The sequence below is a fragment of the Phodopus roborovskii genome, unplaced genomic scaffold (assembly GCF_943737965.1).
Source record: "Phodopus roborovskii unplaced genomic scaffold, PHOROB, whole genome shotgun sequence".
Taxonomy (NCBI): domain Eukaryota; kingdom Metazoa; phylum Chordata; class Mammalia; order Rodentia; family Cricetidae; genus Phodopus; species Phodopus roborovskii.
This window is the reverse complement of record NW_026126549.1, coordinates 23,563,964-23,580,741: the sequence shown is the minus strand read 5'-3', so window position 1 is coordinate 23,580,741 and position 16,778 is coordinate 23,563,964. Positions and strand designations below refer to the sequence as shown.

General features: G+C 45.5%; 1 protein-coding gene across 1 annotated transcript in view; it reads left to right on the top strand.

Annotated features, from left to right (window-relative positions):
* The first annotated feature begins 834 nt into the window (after window positions 1-834).
* The window catches only part of Atp8b1 (ATPase phospholipid transporting 8B1), a 115,937-nt gene continuing 99,993 nt past the window's right edge, over window positions 835-16,778 (top strand). The window contains exon 1 of the mRNA XM_051200728.1: window positions 835-1,168. The gene's annotated coding sequence lies outside the window, so the exon portion shown is untranslated. The remainder of the gene's footprint in view (window positions 1,169-16,778) is intronic.

The following is a 16,778-nucleotide window of genomic DNA, read 5'->3' as shown; positions in this document are numbered from 1 at the left end:
AAACGAAATTGTAAGGTGGTTTTATGAGGTTCATTGTTTAGATTTAGGAATGAGAGGGGAGTGCTGAGAGCTAACAGTTAACAGGAAAGCGCTCAGTCCAGCTACCTTCTAAATACTCCTGTAGGCCTTTGCTTAAGCTCTGAGAGCCCAAGGGATGCAGCTGTAAGGAAAGGCACCTCACATACTGCCTGGGAGGTGCAATTCATACTCCAAACAGCCGCCAGCAACGCGGCACGCAGGTCTGAGTCTTGCAACCATAACACGGTTAGCCTGTTACACCATCGCTCCTTCTGGTCCCAAGATCCTAAACATGCGCAACTACTCAGCACAAAGTGAGCTTGCTGCAATTACAGATTCTCGAAGTCTCCGAAGTCTTAGCGGCGTCTGTTCTGCCGCCTTTGGTGACTGATCCCGAAACGTGACTTCGCCGGGAGCGAGCGCGGCTCCTCTTACCGAAGGAGTCCAGGTCCTCGGCTCTCACTAACCCCGCCAGCTTTCCGGGCTGGCATGGTCACCGACCACGGCCGGTAGCCAAGCCCACAGAGGACGCGAGGCTCGTGGGGGCGCGACTTGTGAAGCAGGGAGCTGGAGTACTCTGGGAGCCAACTGCAACCGAAAAGGCGGGGTCACAGGATAGACTTTTAAGACCGGTCACGGTCAGGGGTGGCCACCTGCCTCTGGGGCGCTAGGACCTCGTACTAGAGGAGGGCTACGTAAGCCAGCCCCAGGCCTAGCCGCCCAGCACCTCTCCGCCCGGGGGAGGGATCGAGGGAGGGGAGACGGCGGGACCCGCCCCCGGCCCCTGCTCCAGCTTGGTCCCCAAGCCGTGCGCGGCCACGGCCGCTGCTAGGGGGAGGCGAGAAGCTCCTCCCTGGAGCAGAGAAACCAGTTTGTCCGGTCCGACAGAGCGGAGGGAAAAGGGCGGCCGCCGAGGAAGGGCGCTTAGACGCGGGGCGGGGGAAGGCGGGGAGCCTTTGGAAAGCCACGAGAGCCGGAGGAGTCGCCGCCAACTGGACAGGCTTCCCGGGGCCCCCGGCCAGCCCCTGTGTGCCATGCAGAGCTAGCGCAGCCGCAGCACTGGGGCCAGGCGGGAGACGGCCAGGTGCGCAAGAGCTTTGGGGCGGCGCGCACCCCGCGGATGCCCCAGCCGGGGCCCAGTGAGCACTAGGTAAGAGGGGCGAGGCGCTGGTGTTTCCCCCGACCTCCGGGATCCAACCAGCCCGGCCGGGTCCCCTGGCTTCTTTGGTGGTCCACGGGCTAGTGGATTCCACACACCGCGGTGCGGTGACAGCAGCTGTCCGAGCCCCCAGGTTGGGGAGCCTGGACAAGTGTTATTTGGGGGGCGGGGTGGTGGTACCGGAAGCCTCTGCCCCCGCCATGGTCCACGGTTGGCGAAGAACAAGCTGAGCGATGATTCTCGGGTCTTTAGGGTTTTCACCTGTTGGGGGAGGAATTTCCCGGGAGCTGTTTGGGTATTTTCTTATATTTTTCACTGGTTTTCGACACACATGTCCGGAGTTAAGAAACCAGAGTTAAGCCAAGATTGGGGAATCTTTGAAGAGTGTTGCTGGCTGTCATGAGAGGACCCACCGCCCTTCTGGGAATCTTCCACTGACAGGTGTAGGGCAAAGGCGATCCGGTGCTCCCGAAAATGACCTTAGGGAGAAGTGTTCCTGGCGTGGCGCACCTGCCGGGAAGGATGGAGGGGTGAGACCTATTGCCTCTCAAGCTTTCTGTGCGCATCAGTGTAGGGCGCGCGCGCGGGGTGAGGGGTGCGTAATAGGGAAAACAGTTTTCTGGGTGTCTGTAGGGTCGTGCCCATTAGTTCCAACGCACCGCCACCGGCTGTCTGTCCTTAATCCCCAGTTTGATGTTTGGAGCTGTCACTTCTCCACACTTGTTGAAGGAAAACGCAGCAGGCGGCGGGAGATGTGGCATGGAACAGGGCTTGGTCTTTAAATTGGCTAACTCAGTCCAAAGTGAAAGAAATGTCTGGTCAGCTCCTCCAAGAGTGTTGTAGGAGTGTTATGCTATGCCTCTGCCCCTGGAGGCTTTGGATGTAGATCTCTAGACCGCTCTGTGTGTGTGTGTGTGTGTGTGTGTGTGTGTGTGTGTGTGTGTGTGTGTGTGTGTGTGTGTGTGTGTGTGCGCGCGCGCGCGCGCGCGGAGGAGGGGGGAGAGCACCAAGTTTGTAAGAGGATGCAGCACCAGGGATGGGGAATTGGCACAAGAAAGCTAAAGAATCATTTGAGTCCCCAGCAACCTCATGAGACCCTTTGGCCTGCAGTCAATGATTTAGACCGTTGTTCTTCTACCCCTTCTCTGGTGGCTAGCTCTGACAAGTTACCCATCCTTCGCCAAGTTTCCTTCTCTGTTGGAGTGAAGATACACTTCCATCTTTCTAGTTGCTTTCAAATTTTCTCCCCTTAACCTTAGAAAATTAAACCAGATAGTACCAAGACACCAGGCACTCCTTGGCCACAGGGGAAGGCTAACTGCCTCGAGGAAGAAAAGATGTACGTTTCAAGATCTCCATGGCTAGTAAATAGATGTCCATATCAAAAGGGAAAAGCCATACAAAATATGAGGCCAAACTCTGGTGTCCATCGTTTTTTTTTTTTTTTTGCGTCTAAAGTGCCACTCGTTACTCCGTGTTTTGTTAAGACCTTATTAAACCCTGTTATAAATGCATAGACTGTGCAAACGATGAGTGGTTATTAGCTGATTAATTTCTAGAGAGCAGTCACACCTGCCTACAATTACTCCTCTGAAGCTGCTAATGGTTTTCTTTATGTAGAGACTTCCTTGTTCTTTTGAGTGAGAATCCGCAACCGTTGTGTTCCTTTGCCATCTTCTAATGGCTGCACTTGGATAATTTTCACTGGTTCTCTGTGTGTAGGGCCCCAAAGAGGGGCCAAAGGGCCTATGTGGCTTACTTAATACCAACCAACAAATCCAACATTCACGTCAGCTCCGTGCCCGCCACCTTCATACTCTCCTTGTGATTTTTATTTTAAGGGCATTTTACACCCAAGTTTAATTGTTATATTTCCTAGTAAGGGAGAATTTTCTTTTTCTGTTTCAGAACCTGATTTAAAACAGTGAATTCCGGGAGCAGATGGTTCAGTGAAAACAAGTCTTCAGATGTAAGCCAAGTTCAGGGCCAGCTCCATGTTAGCCTCACTTCAGGTGCTGGGATCTTGGAGCTGAGGGAGTGTGACACCTGGGCTGCAGATTCTCCTCTTCCCCCTCCTGCTTTAAAGCACGGAGTAGTAGGAAATACAAGGTTTTAGAGTCCAGCAGATTTCAGGTATCTCACTAGTTGTATTGACAGTTTGCTTGTTTGTTAAGGGGGAAAAAGACTAACATTTTTTGGGGGTGAGGCAGGGCAAGAAAGGAGAGGACATGTGTGTCCTTTACAAATAGTGGGAGTTTGAATGTTGTTTTAATATCTTTATGAGAGGAATGCTGTTTTTATTTTCATTATCTGTCTTGATTATCATGGTGGTTATCTCTAGACAGGGTCTCCTTTGTTTATGTTGGTCTCAAACTTGCTACAGAGCTGACAGCAACCTTGAATTCCTGATCCTCCTCCTTGGCTTTCCAAGTGTTGAGATTACAAGCCTGTGCCACCCACCTGGCTTATTTTATTATGTAATTCCTAATTTTTGCAGAGCTGGGGATAAGCTAACCAAGTACTCTTTTCTTGCAGCCTTTGACATGACTTTAAAAAGCTTGCACCAGGGGCAAGTATTTGGTATTTATATATTGTTATTACAATTTATACAGTATCTGAACATGTAAACAGGCACACTGGTATATTAACATTTTATTATCTTACAATTAAATTCTGTGTTCGTTTTTCAGAAGCCATATTCATGGCCCACAGGCAATCTTTATGACTATAGAGAGCTTTTAATTATACTGTTGGCTCTGCCCTTTCATTTTAGTTTGTAAAAGAAACCTTTGGACCTTCAGATACAGAGAACTGGCTCTTTAGGGCTGGGTCCATTACTGACCTGGGCTCCTACCAATAGGACATTTAAGGCTTAAGAACTTACATTCAAGGGGAGGGGGTCTTTGGGTATTCTGGAGGGTTTTTGTTTGTTTGTTTTGTCATTTTTATGTCATTCTATTAGATCCCGTGTTTGTTGATAGTTTTTAAAATGTAACAATTAATTCACTTCCCAAAGATGTTGAATTAATACACATACACACACACACACACACACCACTCATTGTTTTCATTCGACTACCTGTGTTATTCCTGAGTCCCATCCGAGTGCCCACCTAAAAGCAATGCCAGATATAAGATCTTTTGCATCTCTCCATGTCAATAAGGCCCTAGTGTTATGAGGATGATTGTGGCATATATGCCTTCTTTCTCATTTTTATCCTTAGAAACCAGGCAACTTAGCAGTTCACACTTAGGCACAGTTTAGATAGCCTCCCACACTTAAGAATTGCACTTTTCAATAAATTATCACCCTACGTGCCCACAATAGGGGCTGTTTTGATAACTGGTCCCAGTGAACAGAGGCCAGAAGTGGTGGTAAAGTAGAGATGCTGGCTTCTACTTCTGACTCAGGGTGGTATCTATGCCCCATTGTTCTGCAGTTGCATAGCCTAGGGAACTTACTGCAGCCTGGCTGGCCACTTCACCTATAAATGGTGCGATGTAATGAATTTTCAAGTGATGCACATTGGAAAGGAAAGGAGGGTGCGTAGAGCTGGATGAAGGATGGTCATTGGTATAGCTGTGTTGTGGCTCCTGCTCTGCGTGTGCTCTCACACCCATCGCCGTTTTCCTGGGCTACAGGGGACACAGGATTCATTTTACATGTTAGCATTTGTTTAGCAAACACAGGTGCACATTTGCACCTGGACATGGAAAGAAAATGTCTAGGACTTCAAATCCTTGTCAGTGTTCTGGAGTGCTTTGATGACTAGGGAGCTAATGTGACCTCTAACCTTTCAGGAGGATGAGTTCAGTCAGTCACAGCCACTGGGACTCTGGATGCCCTCAACTGGCTGCTACCCCCTCCAGCCCAGCAGGGGCTCTTGGGACACTCAGAATACCACCGTGCCTTAGGTACCCTGTGTCTCTGCTTGCCTCTCACCTCCTTCCTCCTCTTTTCTCCCACTTAATGCTGAGTTGTGTCTGTGGAGCCTGGGTATGTGTTGCTAGTGAAACAATGCCACCTCATTCATTCGTTCACTTTCAGTTATGCCAATGGGTTACCTCCCTACTTTAGGAAAGGTTGTCAGATTTATTAAGGGTCTGAGTTCTTTGATAAGAAGAAATCTGGTCAGGAGCTGGGGAGATAGATTGATGACCAAACTAAGAAGAGCATTTGCTGTCCTTGCAGAGGACCCAGTTTGCTTCACAGCTGGTCTGATGCTCTCTTAAGACCAGCAAGGGTACTACATGCATGGGGTGCACAAACAGCCAAAAACACACTTTCATAAAATAAAAGTAATGAGTTCCAGGACAGTCAGGTCTACATAGAGAAATCCTGTCTCAGAAAAACCAAATCAATAAACAAACAACAAATAAATAAATCTAACAACGAGTTCACCAGGTTCTCTCCCCTGTTCTGGACACTGTCTCTACATGGGAAGAGGGTGGTCTTAGGTTTGAGGTCTGGATGGCTGTGTAGGGACCCTTCCAGTTCTGTGAGCATGGTTTATCTTCAGTCTACAAGCCTAGCCTTTCAGGTGTGGAAAGATGGGCCTGGCCATGATAGCAGAGGTGTCGTGCTGGGCCAAGGACTGGGCTCCTGGGGGGAAGATTGCCCTAAACACCTCTCAGTGGTGAAGGCTATTTGCCTCTATTAACATGGTTGAGAAGTCAGCTTCTGTACTGTGTGTGTGTGTGTGTGCGCGCGTGTGCGCGTGTGTGGCCTGACCTTTGTCTGGTAGCCTGGTGCTCTATTTACAGGACTGTTGTTTTATGGCTTTGTTTCTTTGCTGAGTGGCTTTTGTTCCACCAGAGTTGAGTTTTGTTTGATTTAGGGTAGACTGTGTATGGAATCAGTTTTCTAATCATCACTCAAACTGAATTGAACTAGAAAACCCCAAATATTGTCCTTACAGGCTGCCTGACAGTCTGACAGTCTATCTGCTTGTAAGAACATGTGCCCATGAACTGGATACATGATTTATTTTTATGAAATGTGGTGTGATGCACATATTCCTAACTTTTCCCTCCTGGGACCCAGTGTGTGGAGGTTTCTGTGCTCCATCTACGTTCTCCATGGGAAAGTGGACATTAAAAAACTGCTCATGGGACTTGAATGCTTTAAATAGTCACCTCCCTGGTGAGATGACATGAGTGCTGTCCACTTCCTGTTGGGAAACAGTGGCCTTGCTTCTTGCATTGGGAAATGAGCATGGGGGTCTTCTAAGGCTTGAACTAGCGACGGACAACAAACTTTACAACTTGCGAGTCTACATGGAAATTATATGTGTGGTGGGGCAGCGGTGCAGTGGGTTAGGCTCCAGAGACAGGGCTAGGTGAACTCTTCCTCCTACTTTGGGTAGCAGGATGACTGTGGGATGAGAAGGACCTTTGTGATCTTCATAGTGCAAAAACTGATTTCAGGGACATCTTAGAAAGGGGTTAAAATACAAAACATCAAATGTGGCCATGTTAGCCACATACAGTGTGTGGTGCAGTGGCACTAAATATATCCTTACTATTGTGTAACAAACACCAACATTAGTCCACAAAGTCATTCAGTGTCTCACACACCTCTTTCCATATCTCCCTATCCCTGAGCCCCTGTCTCTATTCCACTTTCTGTCACCTTGAACTTGACAGTTCTATAGCATCTTATGTCAAGTATAATAATACTTATCCTTTGTCACTGGGTTATTTTTCTCAGCGTAATGCTTCGGTGTTTATCCACAGCATGGCATGTGTCTGAATTTTCTTCTGCTATAAGGCAGAATAATATTCCATTATCTGTCTTCACAGTTTGTTTACCCACCTAGTCACTTGACAAATCCATTATATTTGGACCCACCCCCACCCCATTCTCCAAACCCTGTGTCTGCTCATAAACAAAGCAAGTGTGGCGTTCCTTGCTATGGAACTCACAGGGCTGCTGGGATTGGGAGAGAAGAGTAAACACAAACAAAATACTAAAATGGTATACACCTGTAATCCCAGCCCTCTGCAGAGGCAGGAGAATTGCCTCAAGTTTGAGGTTAGTCTGGCTCTCAGAGTGAGACCTTATTTCAAAACAAATTTTTGAACAAAGGAGGTATGAGACAAGTTGATATTGAAGTTATAAACTGTACTAACACTAGCCCTTGCTTCAGGAGAAAGGAATTTGGTGTAGAAGGAAGAATCTTGCAGATGAGAACTATTTTGAGACATGTCCAGGGGCCTAGCTTTGGCTTACCCTCATCTCTGTCCATAAGCCAGCACTATGCATTTTTCTTCATTTTGCACACTTTGTTGCTCAAAATGCATCAAGGAGTACCAGGGCAACAAGGAGTGCTGCTTTCTCAGGCTTTCTTGGGGTCTCCTTGGAGCACTCAAACCCAGCTTGATGCTTCCCAAAGATGTATCTCCACACTCAGCTCAGAGTGTGACCTTGGCTGTGTTCTTGTGTCCCAGTAGAGCAAACCAAACATGCCCAAAGTGAGATTCTCCATCTTTTAAACCCACTTCTCTGCCTAAGCAACACTGTCATGAGCCATTTGAGTGAGAAATCAGTGATCAGAAACATCTTTAGATGTTTTAGGTCCTCAAATCCAACCTGTCACCAAGACCAAGAATCTATTCAGAAGGAACCCTTCACTTCTCACCCCGCCCTGCTTTCCTGGTCCAAGCCTCCAGGAGTGCTGACTCCTGACACAGCATCCTAACTGGCCTCCCTGCTTCCGGTCTAATTTCCATCCCTGTCCACCCTCAGCCATTGTTGTCTAGCTTATCAACCGGAGACAGAAATCAAGTCATTTGTACCTCCACTTAAAATTCTGTTAATGGCTCCTATCAGGTTCTTTACTCTGTCCATGTTTCCTAGACCTATGTTCCTTTATCCCAATTCTACTCTTGCTTTTCACAGATCCCAGAACATAGCAGTAAGTTTCCACCCAGCAGGGTCTTGGCTCATGCAGTTCCCTATGACAGGAACATCCTTTACCCTGACTGTTGCCTTCTCCTTCTTCAAGGACAACCTCTTTCAGAAGATCTTCTTGGTCCTGTTCTCTGTCTCTTCTATAAATTGTGGCAAAATACAGAACATAAATCTTTGGCTGAGGCATGCTTATGGTCCCAGCACTCTAAAGGCCGTGACTGGAGGATTGCTATGAATTTGAGGCCAGATTGACTATAAACAAAACAAAAAACCCCAACCAAACAGCACTGACAAAAAACAAACAAACACCACACACACACACACACACAACAACAACAACAACAACAACAAAAAGAAACACAAAACTTAAGACTTGGAACTTGGAGTGAATAATTTGAAGATATTAGGCTGCTAACATTGGCACCACATTATGGCCACATCTTCAGTGCTACTCAGCTGCTACTCAAGATGACAGAAGTAAGGGGTTTTAACGGACATGTTCTTGCTGTGTCTGGGTGTGATCTCAGAGCCCTATTCATTCAAAACCCTCAGGCCAGTTGTTGTGGCATAGCTGACATGAAGCAGCAAAAATATTTGCTTACTAAAATGTCTTCAGAAGGGGATGGGAGCCCAGAGGAGCTGAGTTCAGTTTCCAACACCTACACTGGTCGGCCCAGAACAGCCTGTAACTCCAATTTCTGTGCTTTGCAAATGTCACAATTTGGCAACATCTCCCTTCCTTTCTCTTTTCAAAGTTAGTTCCTATTCTGGAAAATTGGATTCTTTTGACATTTTGGTCTGGGCTAGGAATCTCTTTACAAATTTGGAAATCCTTAGACCATTCTGTAATTCTCAACTGTGAAACATTTGCAAGCAGGATTGAAAATGGCTATATCCCTCACCATTGTGAGTGTCTTACTGTCAGAAGACAAGGAACATAGAGGCTCACTCTAATGGGATGAGGCAGTACTTGATCTGATTTGAGTCAGTCAATTCTATGTGCTTATCCATGATTATTTTGCTATGTGATTATCCATCATTATTTTGCTGCGAAATTGTTTAGGTTGAGGTTTGTTAAGGATTTTTGGTATCATGTCCCCAACCTAATTTGAGTAAAATTCACCCTTTTTCAAGGAATCCTTCAGTACATCACAACTCAGGGAATGTGACTAGACTCTTATTGGTGGAGACAAGAGATACTGATAAACATTCCATAGTGTATGGACTTCCCCGTGCCACCCCCAACACTGAAGTATCCTATTCAAAATGACCAAAAAATCATGCAGCTGGGTTGAGAATACTTATTCTGACTTATTGTCTTACTGTATTGGGATCCCTAGGATGGTATTCCAGACACCTCTTGCTCTTATCCATGGGCCCTTTGAATTTGTCCAGAGGCAACTTAAGGAGGAAGAGGGTATTTTGCTAATAATTTTGCCATCATGCCAGGGGTGGCATGGGGCAGGACTGTGAGGTAGCTATAACATTGTATCTACATCCAGGAAACCGAGAGGGATGGCGCAATGCTGGTCCTCACTTGCTTTTGTACTTGGACCTCTGTCCTTAAAATGGTACATCCCATGTTCAGGCTGCATCTTCCTTTTTCAGTGAAATCTTCTGGAAACACCATAGCATTCATGCCCAGAGGTATGTTTCCATGTGTCAAGGTGATACTGGCAATGAACCATCACATCCCCTGGCATCCCAAGCATATCCTATGGAGAATTGAACTCCAATAATTTTAGAAGATAGTGACTCTCAAGCTGATGCTTAAGACAGAAACTTGGACTTGTACTTGACTCCAATTATTCTAAACTGTCACTAGTTCCCTTTGCAGCCCAATGTCTTTTGCAGCTTCTATGTCCAAATGGTCTTGACACAAATCGATTACCTCTGTCCACTGTTACCTGCTCCATTCGAGCCAGCCTCCTCCCTCCTTGGGATCATTGCAGTAACATCCTAACTGATGTGCACATTTCATTCTGCTCCCTCTCCAACTGAACTACTTAGATCCTGGGACTTTTCTACCCCTAGATGGAAACCTTTTAGTACTGTAGGATGGGATAGCCACCTTCTCTCCCGTGCTTGCCCAGCCTGTGACCTTCCCTTCCCTCTTCCTAGTTGCATCTTTGCACTCTGCAACTTCAGTTTTTGGAGCATGACAAATTGTTTCCTGTACCAGGACTTTTGCCTTGTTGCTTTATCCCTGTCATTTTCTTCTGCATGGCTCCTTCTCACAGGCTTTTGGTCCAAGTGTCATTCCCTTATATTCCTCACTGAATGCATCAGTGAAAGGAGCCCCTTCCCAAGCTGTACTCCCTCCTCCTTTGCTTTACCACTGTTTTATGATATCTAACTATGTTGCAGTGTAGACCAAATTGACCAAAACTCTCTAGATGGACACAATCTAGTCTCGGGAAGAAACGCAGAGTTACCACCTGTTGGCAAGACCAAAACTTCACATCATACCTCAAGTAAGGAAGCCAGGAGCCCAGTCCTGTCCATTGTCCCTTGATGTCAACTGGGGAGTCTTTAAAATGGAAGAGATTGGGCTAGTGAGATGACTCAGTGGCTAAAAGCCTGAAGACCTGAGTTCAATACCCAGGATATACATGGTAGAAGGAAAGCACCAATTCCCTCAAGTTGTCCTCATATGTCCACTGGCACAGGTACAGCCACACTCACACACATACATACATGCGCACAATAAGTAAGTAAATAAATAAATTTTAAAAATAAGTCAAGTAAAATTGAAGTCATGGTGCATGGTCATGTCTCACGGGTATAATCTAAGTACTCGGGAGGTAAAGAGAGGCAGGAGAGCCAGGAATTTAAAGCCAACTTCAGCCACGTAGTGAGTTTGAAGCCGGTTTGGGCTATGTGAAAAATTTTGTTTCACAAAATCAAAAACAAACTAATAGGTAGGTAGCCAAGTAAGTAGATAGTTAGACAGACAGACATACAGACCGAAGCAATCAGAAGTTCCCATGCCCTATGACTTCTCTTCCTGGAGTTTAAACAGGTGGCTGCACTCAGAAGGCCTTCCTTCTGATGTTCCTAGAGATTCACATCTAATCAGCTGTGCTTGCATGAATAGTCTTCAACCCTGTTTACATGGCCTGTAAACAGCTGGCTGACCCCCCCCAGATCATCCTTTTGGGCAGTGGTGTCTATCAGGCCACAGCCCTGCTGGTCAGAAACATTGCTGAGAGAAGGAAATGGTCATCAGTATGAGTCACGTAAAATTGGAGATGTGGCTATTGAGACTGGACTCTTGGCCACTTGGAAGTCATTTCCTAATCACTTGTGGTGCAAAGGAGCCTGGGAAATGAAATAGAGAAAGAAACCTGGACCCACTTCTTCCTTCTGTCAGGCTGAAGCCATCCGTAAGATAAACAAAATTGCCCACATTATTCACAATATCATTTCTACCAGATAATCCCTTTTGGCTAAAGCCAATCAAGAGATTCTGAGAGCTGTGAGTGGTGAAGATCAAGCAATCAGATTTCTTGGAGTTGGAACAAAAACCCTCTGGCCTTGAGTAGAACCTGGCAAACTCCAGAATCCCCCTTTGCCAAGTCATTGTGATTTCCCTTCCCTACATCTTCCCAGAAGCTGCAATGCTTTCTTCTCCCACCAGCTCTGCAGCGGAAGCCAGCCCATCACAGCTTTAATTGTTAAATTCCCGAAGCATGAATATATGTAAACATACAACAGGATATTCTTCGCAGCTGTGCAGAGGGAGCTGGGAGCCAGCCACACTGCCTCTTTGTCAAATCCAGCCAGTCCTATAAAACCTTGGCTGCATTTGCAGTCACTATAAAGTTATGCATTTTCTAAGGACTTTTCAAAGAACTTTAACACGTTGAAGCCATCTTAGCCTTTTCAAGGACTTATACAAGTGTGTAATAGATGTAAAAATTATCTTCAGTCTGGCCTTTCTAACTCCAGCTTTAAAAAATTTCACTGTGCTTCTTGACATTTACCGAAACAAATTTACATTTGCAGACAAACTCATGAAATCTTTTAATTGTGTTTACCTATTTGGCATGTGTGCATGGTGGGATGTAGGGAATATAAGCAAATACACATGCATGTAGAAGCCAGGGGACAGCTAGGATTATTTTCATGTGGGTCCCAGGGAGAGAATTCTAGTTGGCAAGTGCCTTTAACCCACTGAGCCATCTCTCCAGCCCTAATCTTGTAAAATGTAAGGTTTATAGTGCTCACTATATTAAGAGAACCATAAATATGGGTTTTAGTTAGTTGCTTTATTTGGCTCCTGATGCCCATATTTATGATAGATCAGGAGAAAAAGTTTAACACTGCACTCAAATATTTCCTTTTATTATACAACTTGAAATTTATTATCAATTGCCACAACAGGAAATAGTAACACCATGTCCAACATTGCTGAGATTTAGAAAGTGAACAGGAGGCCCTAGCTAACTCCAGATTTCACAATCAAGCCTAGATTTAACTTTGCTTCTCAGCAACCTCCCGGTCCACGAGTCTCTGCCCTCCGGAAACCAGTTTGGGTGACGTGATTTCTCTGTGGTTTTTCTTTCTCTGCTAGAATTCTTAGAATTGTTCCAGAAAAGCCTTCTTAGACTGCTTTTGACCATATTTGGGCCCCACTAAAGCATCCTAGGATCCTTATATAATTTCTCTGGGTCTTGTCTTACTACCAGACCTCTCAGACTTGTTCCCTGAAGCCTCCTTGACCAAATTTGGATTCTGGTGAGTCTGCTGGCTCATGCTTCTGTGGCTTGTTGTGCTTCTGGGGAATCTTGAAATGAGTGGAGGTTAGACCTGGCAAACCAGTCTCATGAAGAGACTATGGCCAGAGTGGAGGGGTCACACTGTAACCCAATACAATCAAATTATAGCTGGGTGAGCACAAAGTTGCAATAAGCACAGCTGTGACACCAAAGAGATGAGAACTATCTATTGTCCCCAGTAGGCAAGAGAGCACAAAGGTATTTCCAAAGCAATGCTCTCCCTCAATAGAGGAAGTTCTATAAATAAATATCTATCTATAAATAAAGAACAAGTTCCACATGTTCATATAGGAGCTGGTCCTTTCCCAAGATGCCCAGTTAAGAAATGAGAGAGAGAGCACATTTAGTTCAAGGTCATGGAACACAAGTATAGAGGTATGTAATATGGGCATGCTCAGCTTGCACAATAGCCTCTTAACTGAATATAAGGGAAGGGACATTGTTATAGGAGTTTGCCCCTGAAATGTCTCTTATGGGTTAGCTGTTCCTCTGAAGCTAGGTTATAGAATGAGAGTCATTCCTCTTTCTCAGATCCTCTGGCGTTCTTTCATCTGAGAGAAGCCAGCTGCCATATTGGCTCTGTCATATGGGAGAGATGATGTGGCAAAGACCTGGAGTGGCCTCCAGCCAGGTGTCCATGTGGAACTGAATCCTGACGGCAGCCCAGACAGTAAGCTTGTAATTGAATCTTTCTTGATTGAAACTTCACATTGCTGCTACCCTGCCAGGACCTTGACTGTAGCCTGGGCTACACCCAGCCTCCTGTGTTCCTGAAACTGACATATGAATTTCTCATGTAGGGGGATTTTGTTAGGTAGCAATTGATAACTAACATCAAGTCAAGGGTTCCCCTACCTTTGAGGAGTACACTGTCTAGCTATAATCTCTTCAGTTGTCAAATATCACTCAGTCAAGATGTGAAACTGTGGTCCTTGTTATTTCCTGATAAAGGGTTCCAACCAAAACAGTTTCCGACCTTAAGTTTTTAATCTTGTGTTATTTGTTTAAGTTTTATCTATAATTTACCTATCTACTTACATCTATCTATCTATCATCTATCTATCTATCTATCTATCTATCTATCTATCTTTCTATCCATCCATATCTTGCTGTCTAGCCAAGGCTAGCCTCAATTTATCTTCCTGCTTCGGCCTTTTGAGTGCTAGAATTATAGATGGGCAGCACCTCATCTACCCTAATGTTTAGTATAAGCAGTACACACAATGGAATACCCTTCAAAAGTACAAGCTGGTGCGAAGTGAAATTTTGTCTTTTTATCATCCTCCTCACCTTGTCTAACTAGCTCCTTTCCCCAAGGTTCACAGCCATCCCAAGTCTGTTGATTAGGCAGTTGGTTAAGCAGTCTTTGCATCTATAAACATGTCTATACCCCTTTCCCCCAAGGAATTGAGAGTGGACTCTGATGGTCACTTGCCCTTTTCTAGAGTCTGGCAGCTACAAAACAGACTGAAGTCTGGGTAGTTTCTCATTTTGTATTCTGTTCTCAGATTCCTACATAAGAAGATAAATGGAGGAAACAGCCGGGAAAACCTTCCACAGAAAAGCAGATAACATTTAGGATGGCAGGGCTAGAATGGGGTCAGGGAAGCCAGCTGTTTTTCCATGGCTTTGGCCAGAAACATCCAGGTGTCCTACTTTTGGGCAACTTCTGTAAGAAGATCAGGAATTCAAGGTCAGCCCTAGCTATATAGAGAGCCTGAGGCCAACCTAGGCTACACGAGAGACTCGACGTCAAAAAACACAAGATAGAAAGCCCTTTGTATTATGAAAAATTGCTTGCTTTTTGTCTTACAGGGGATGGTGTCCTAGGACCTTGCTCATGCTAGGCCAGTATTCTAGCATTAACCATAACCCGAGTCCCCAGTTTACTATTTTCCTTGTGACTTTCTCCTGGTCACCTGTAAAGACCTGAAGTGGCTCTGGTTAGTGGAGAATGAGAAGATAACGAGGGAATGAAGGGCTCTCTGGTGTCAATCATGTTGGCATACCCTAGGCTGCCAAAGCAGGAGTTGGCCTTCTCTGCCTGGCCAGGAGACCCATGCCACACATTCTACTCTCTTCTGGCTTGCTTTCCTTTCTAGTAAGGTAAGATAATTCAGATTATTAAAACAACTCAAGAATGGCAGTGCATCTCCATGTGGTTAAAAACTAATAAATGCCCGAGGAGAAAGTAACTGAAGAAGAATTAAGGTGGTATCTTTATGGAAATAGTTACGCTTATAATTGTAGGTGTCGTGCCACACAAGTCACGCTGGAGGAAAAGAGTACCTGGGTGGCCCTTGGTGATTACAAACTGCAGTTTTGTCTCCAGTGTTCAGCATCATGTCTTGATTGAACTGAGCCTTAGGGTCTGCTTGCCTGGTTTAATACATAGGAAAGTAAGCTCAGCCGATCCTTTTTACTTATTGTTCAGAAAACTCTAAAAGAAAACAATCTGCAAATAGTAATAACTGCTGGTTTTCAGTGACTCAGTCTTCCTTTGATGGCGTTCCAGTGCCTGTCTACTCTTTTGATTTGATTACGGCTACATAGGAGTGGACAAGTTAGAAATGATTGCTTAATTGCTTGGTGCCTGACAGACTCTTACTATAGATAGAACCAGATAATGGTACGTATTAGTTTCTATTTTGGGGACACTCATTTATAATCCTGTTAACATGGAGTAAGAAATTTTCCCCTCCCTTCCTCCCCCTACTTTCCTTCTCTTTCTACTCCCTCCTCCTTTTTTACTTCCTCTTCCCTACCCCCTACACTTTCCCCCCCTTCCCCTCCCTTTCCAAATATTTGAATACCTACCCTTTAGTCATTCCTAGGCATTCTGGATACAGCAGCTAATGTTCAATTTCATGTGGGCAGATAGCAGAAACACGCTGTAGGAGGTGTAGCTCAGTGGTAGGGCACTTGCCTAGTACACACAAGGTCAATCTCAATACTATAGGAGAGAAATTACCCAAATATTAATGTAGATGCTGTGGGGGATATAACGTAAGGGGTAGAAAAGAGGCAAGGACTGGTGACTTTATACTGGTTGCTAAGGGAGGCCTTGTTAATAAGGTGACCTTTCAGCCAGTGGACAAATATTCTGATGTTTGCTACGTTTTGGGTGTGTTCTTGGCCTGCGTATGCATCTGAAGGACAGACAGAAGAAAAATCTTAACCTCCAGAAGTGTCCATTCTGGGGGTGTGGTGGGGAGACAGATCATCAGGCATTTTAAGTTTGGTAGAGGGGTAGGAAGTGAGGGTGTGATAAAGTGCTTGCTGTGTAGGCATGAGCACCTGGGTTAGATCAGCAGAAGCCATGGCGTCAAACCCCTGGCATCCCAGTGCAAAGACAACATAGACGGGAGGACCCCCAGGACTTGCTGGTCAATCACTCTAGTTGAATCACTGAGCCCTAGGTTCAATGAAAAACCTTGCCTCAAAAGATAAGTTGGAAAACAATTAAGCCACTTGTAGTGTAGACCTCTGCCCCTCTACACTCACACATCCAGTCCCTTGAAACACACATGGGGACATGGGTGGGAGAGAATAACTTTTTTAAAAAAGATGAATGTATAGAAGAGATAAGCAAGTTAGGGTTCCTTTGAAGTGTTATATGTTCAGGTTATGGGATTGGGAGGGGCTGAGCAGGAACTTTGTGGTGGGATCAGAGGGAGTGGGGGCAATGGGGATGAGTGGGTAGATTTGAGAGAAATGGAACTATGGCAGGGCTTTGGACAGGGGCAGATCCCATGCACATTACATCCCGGAAGAATCCTGTGCCTTCTGTGTTGAAGTTGGAGTGCAGATGATAACGGCAGAAGAGAGTAAAAGGTTCCCCCTTGATGCTATATGAGAGAGAGATACCTGAGCTTTACCCAGGTGTGGAGCAAGACAGTGTTAGACT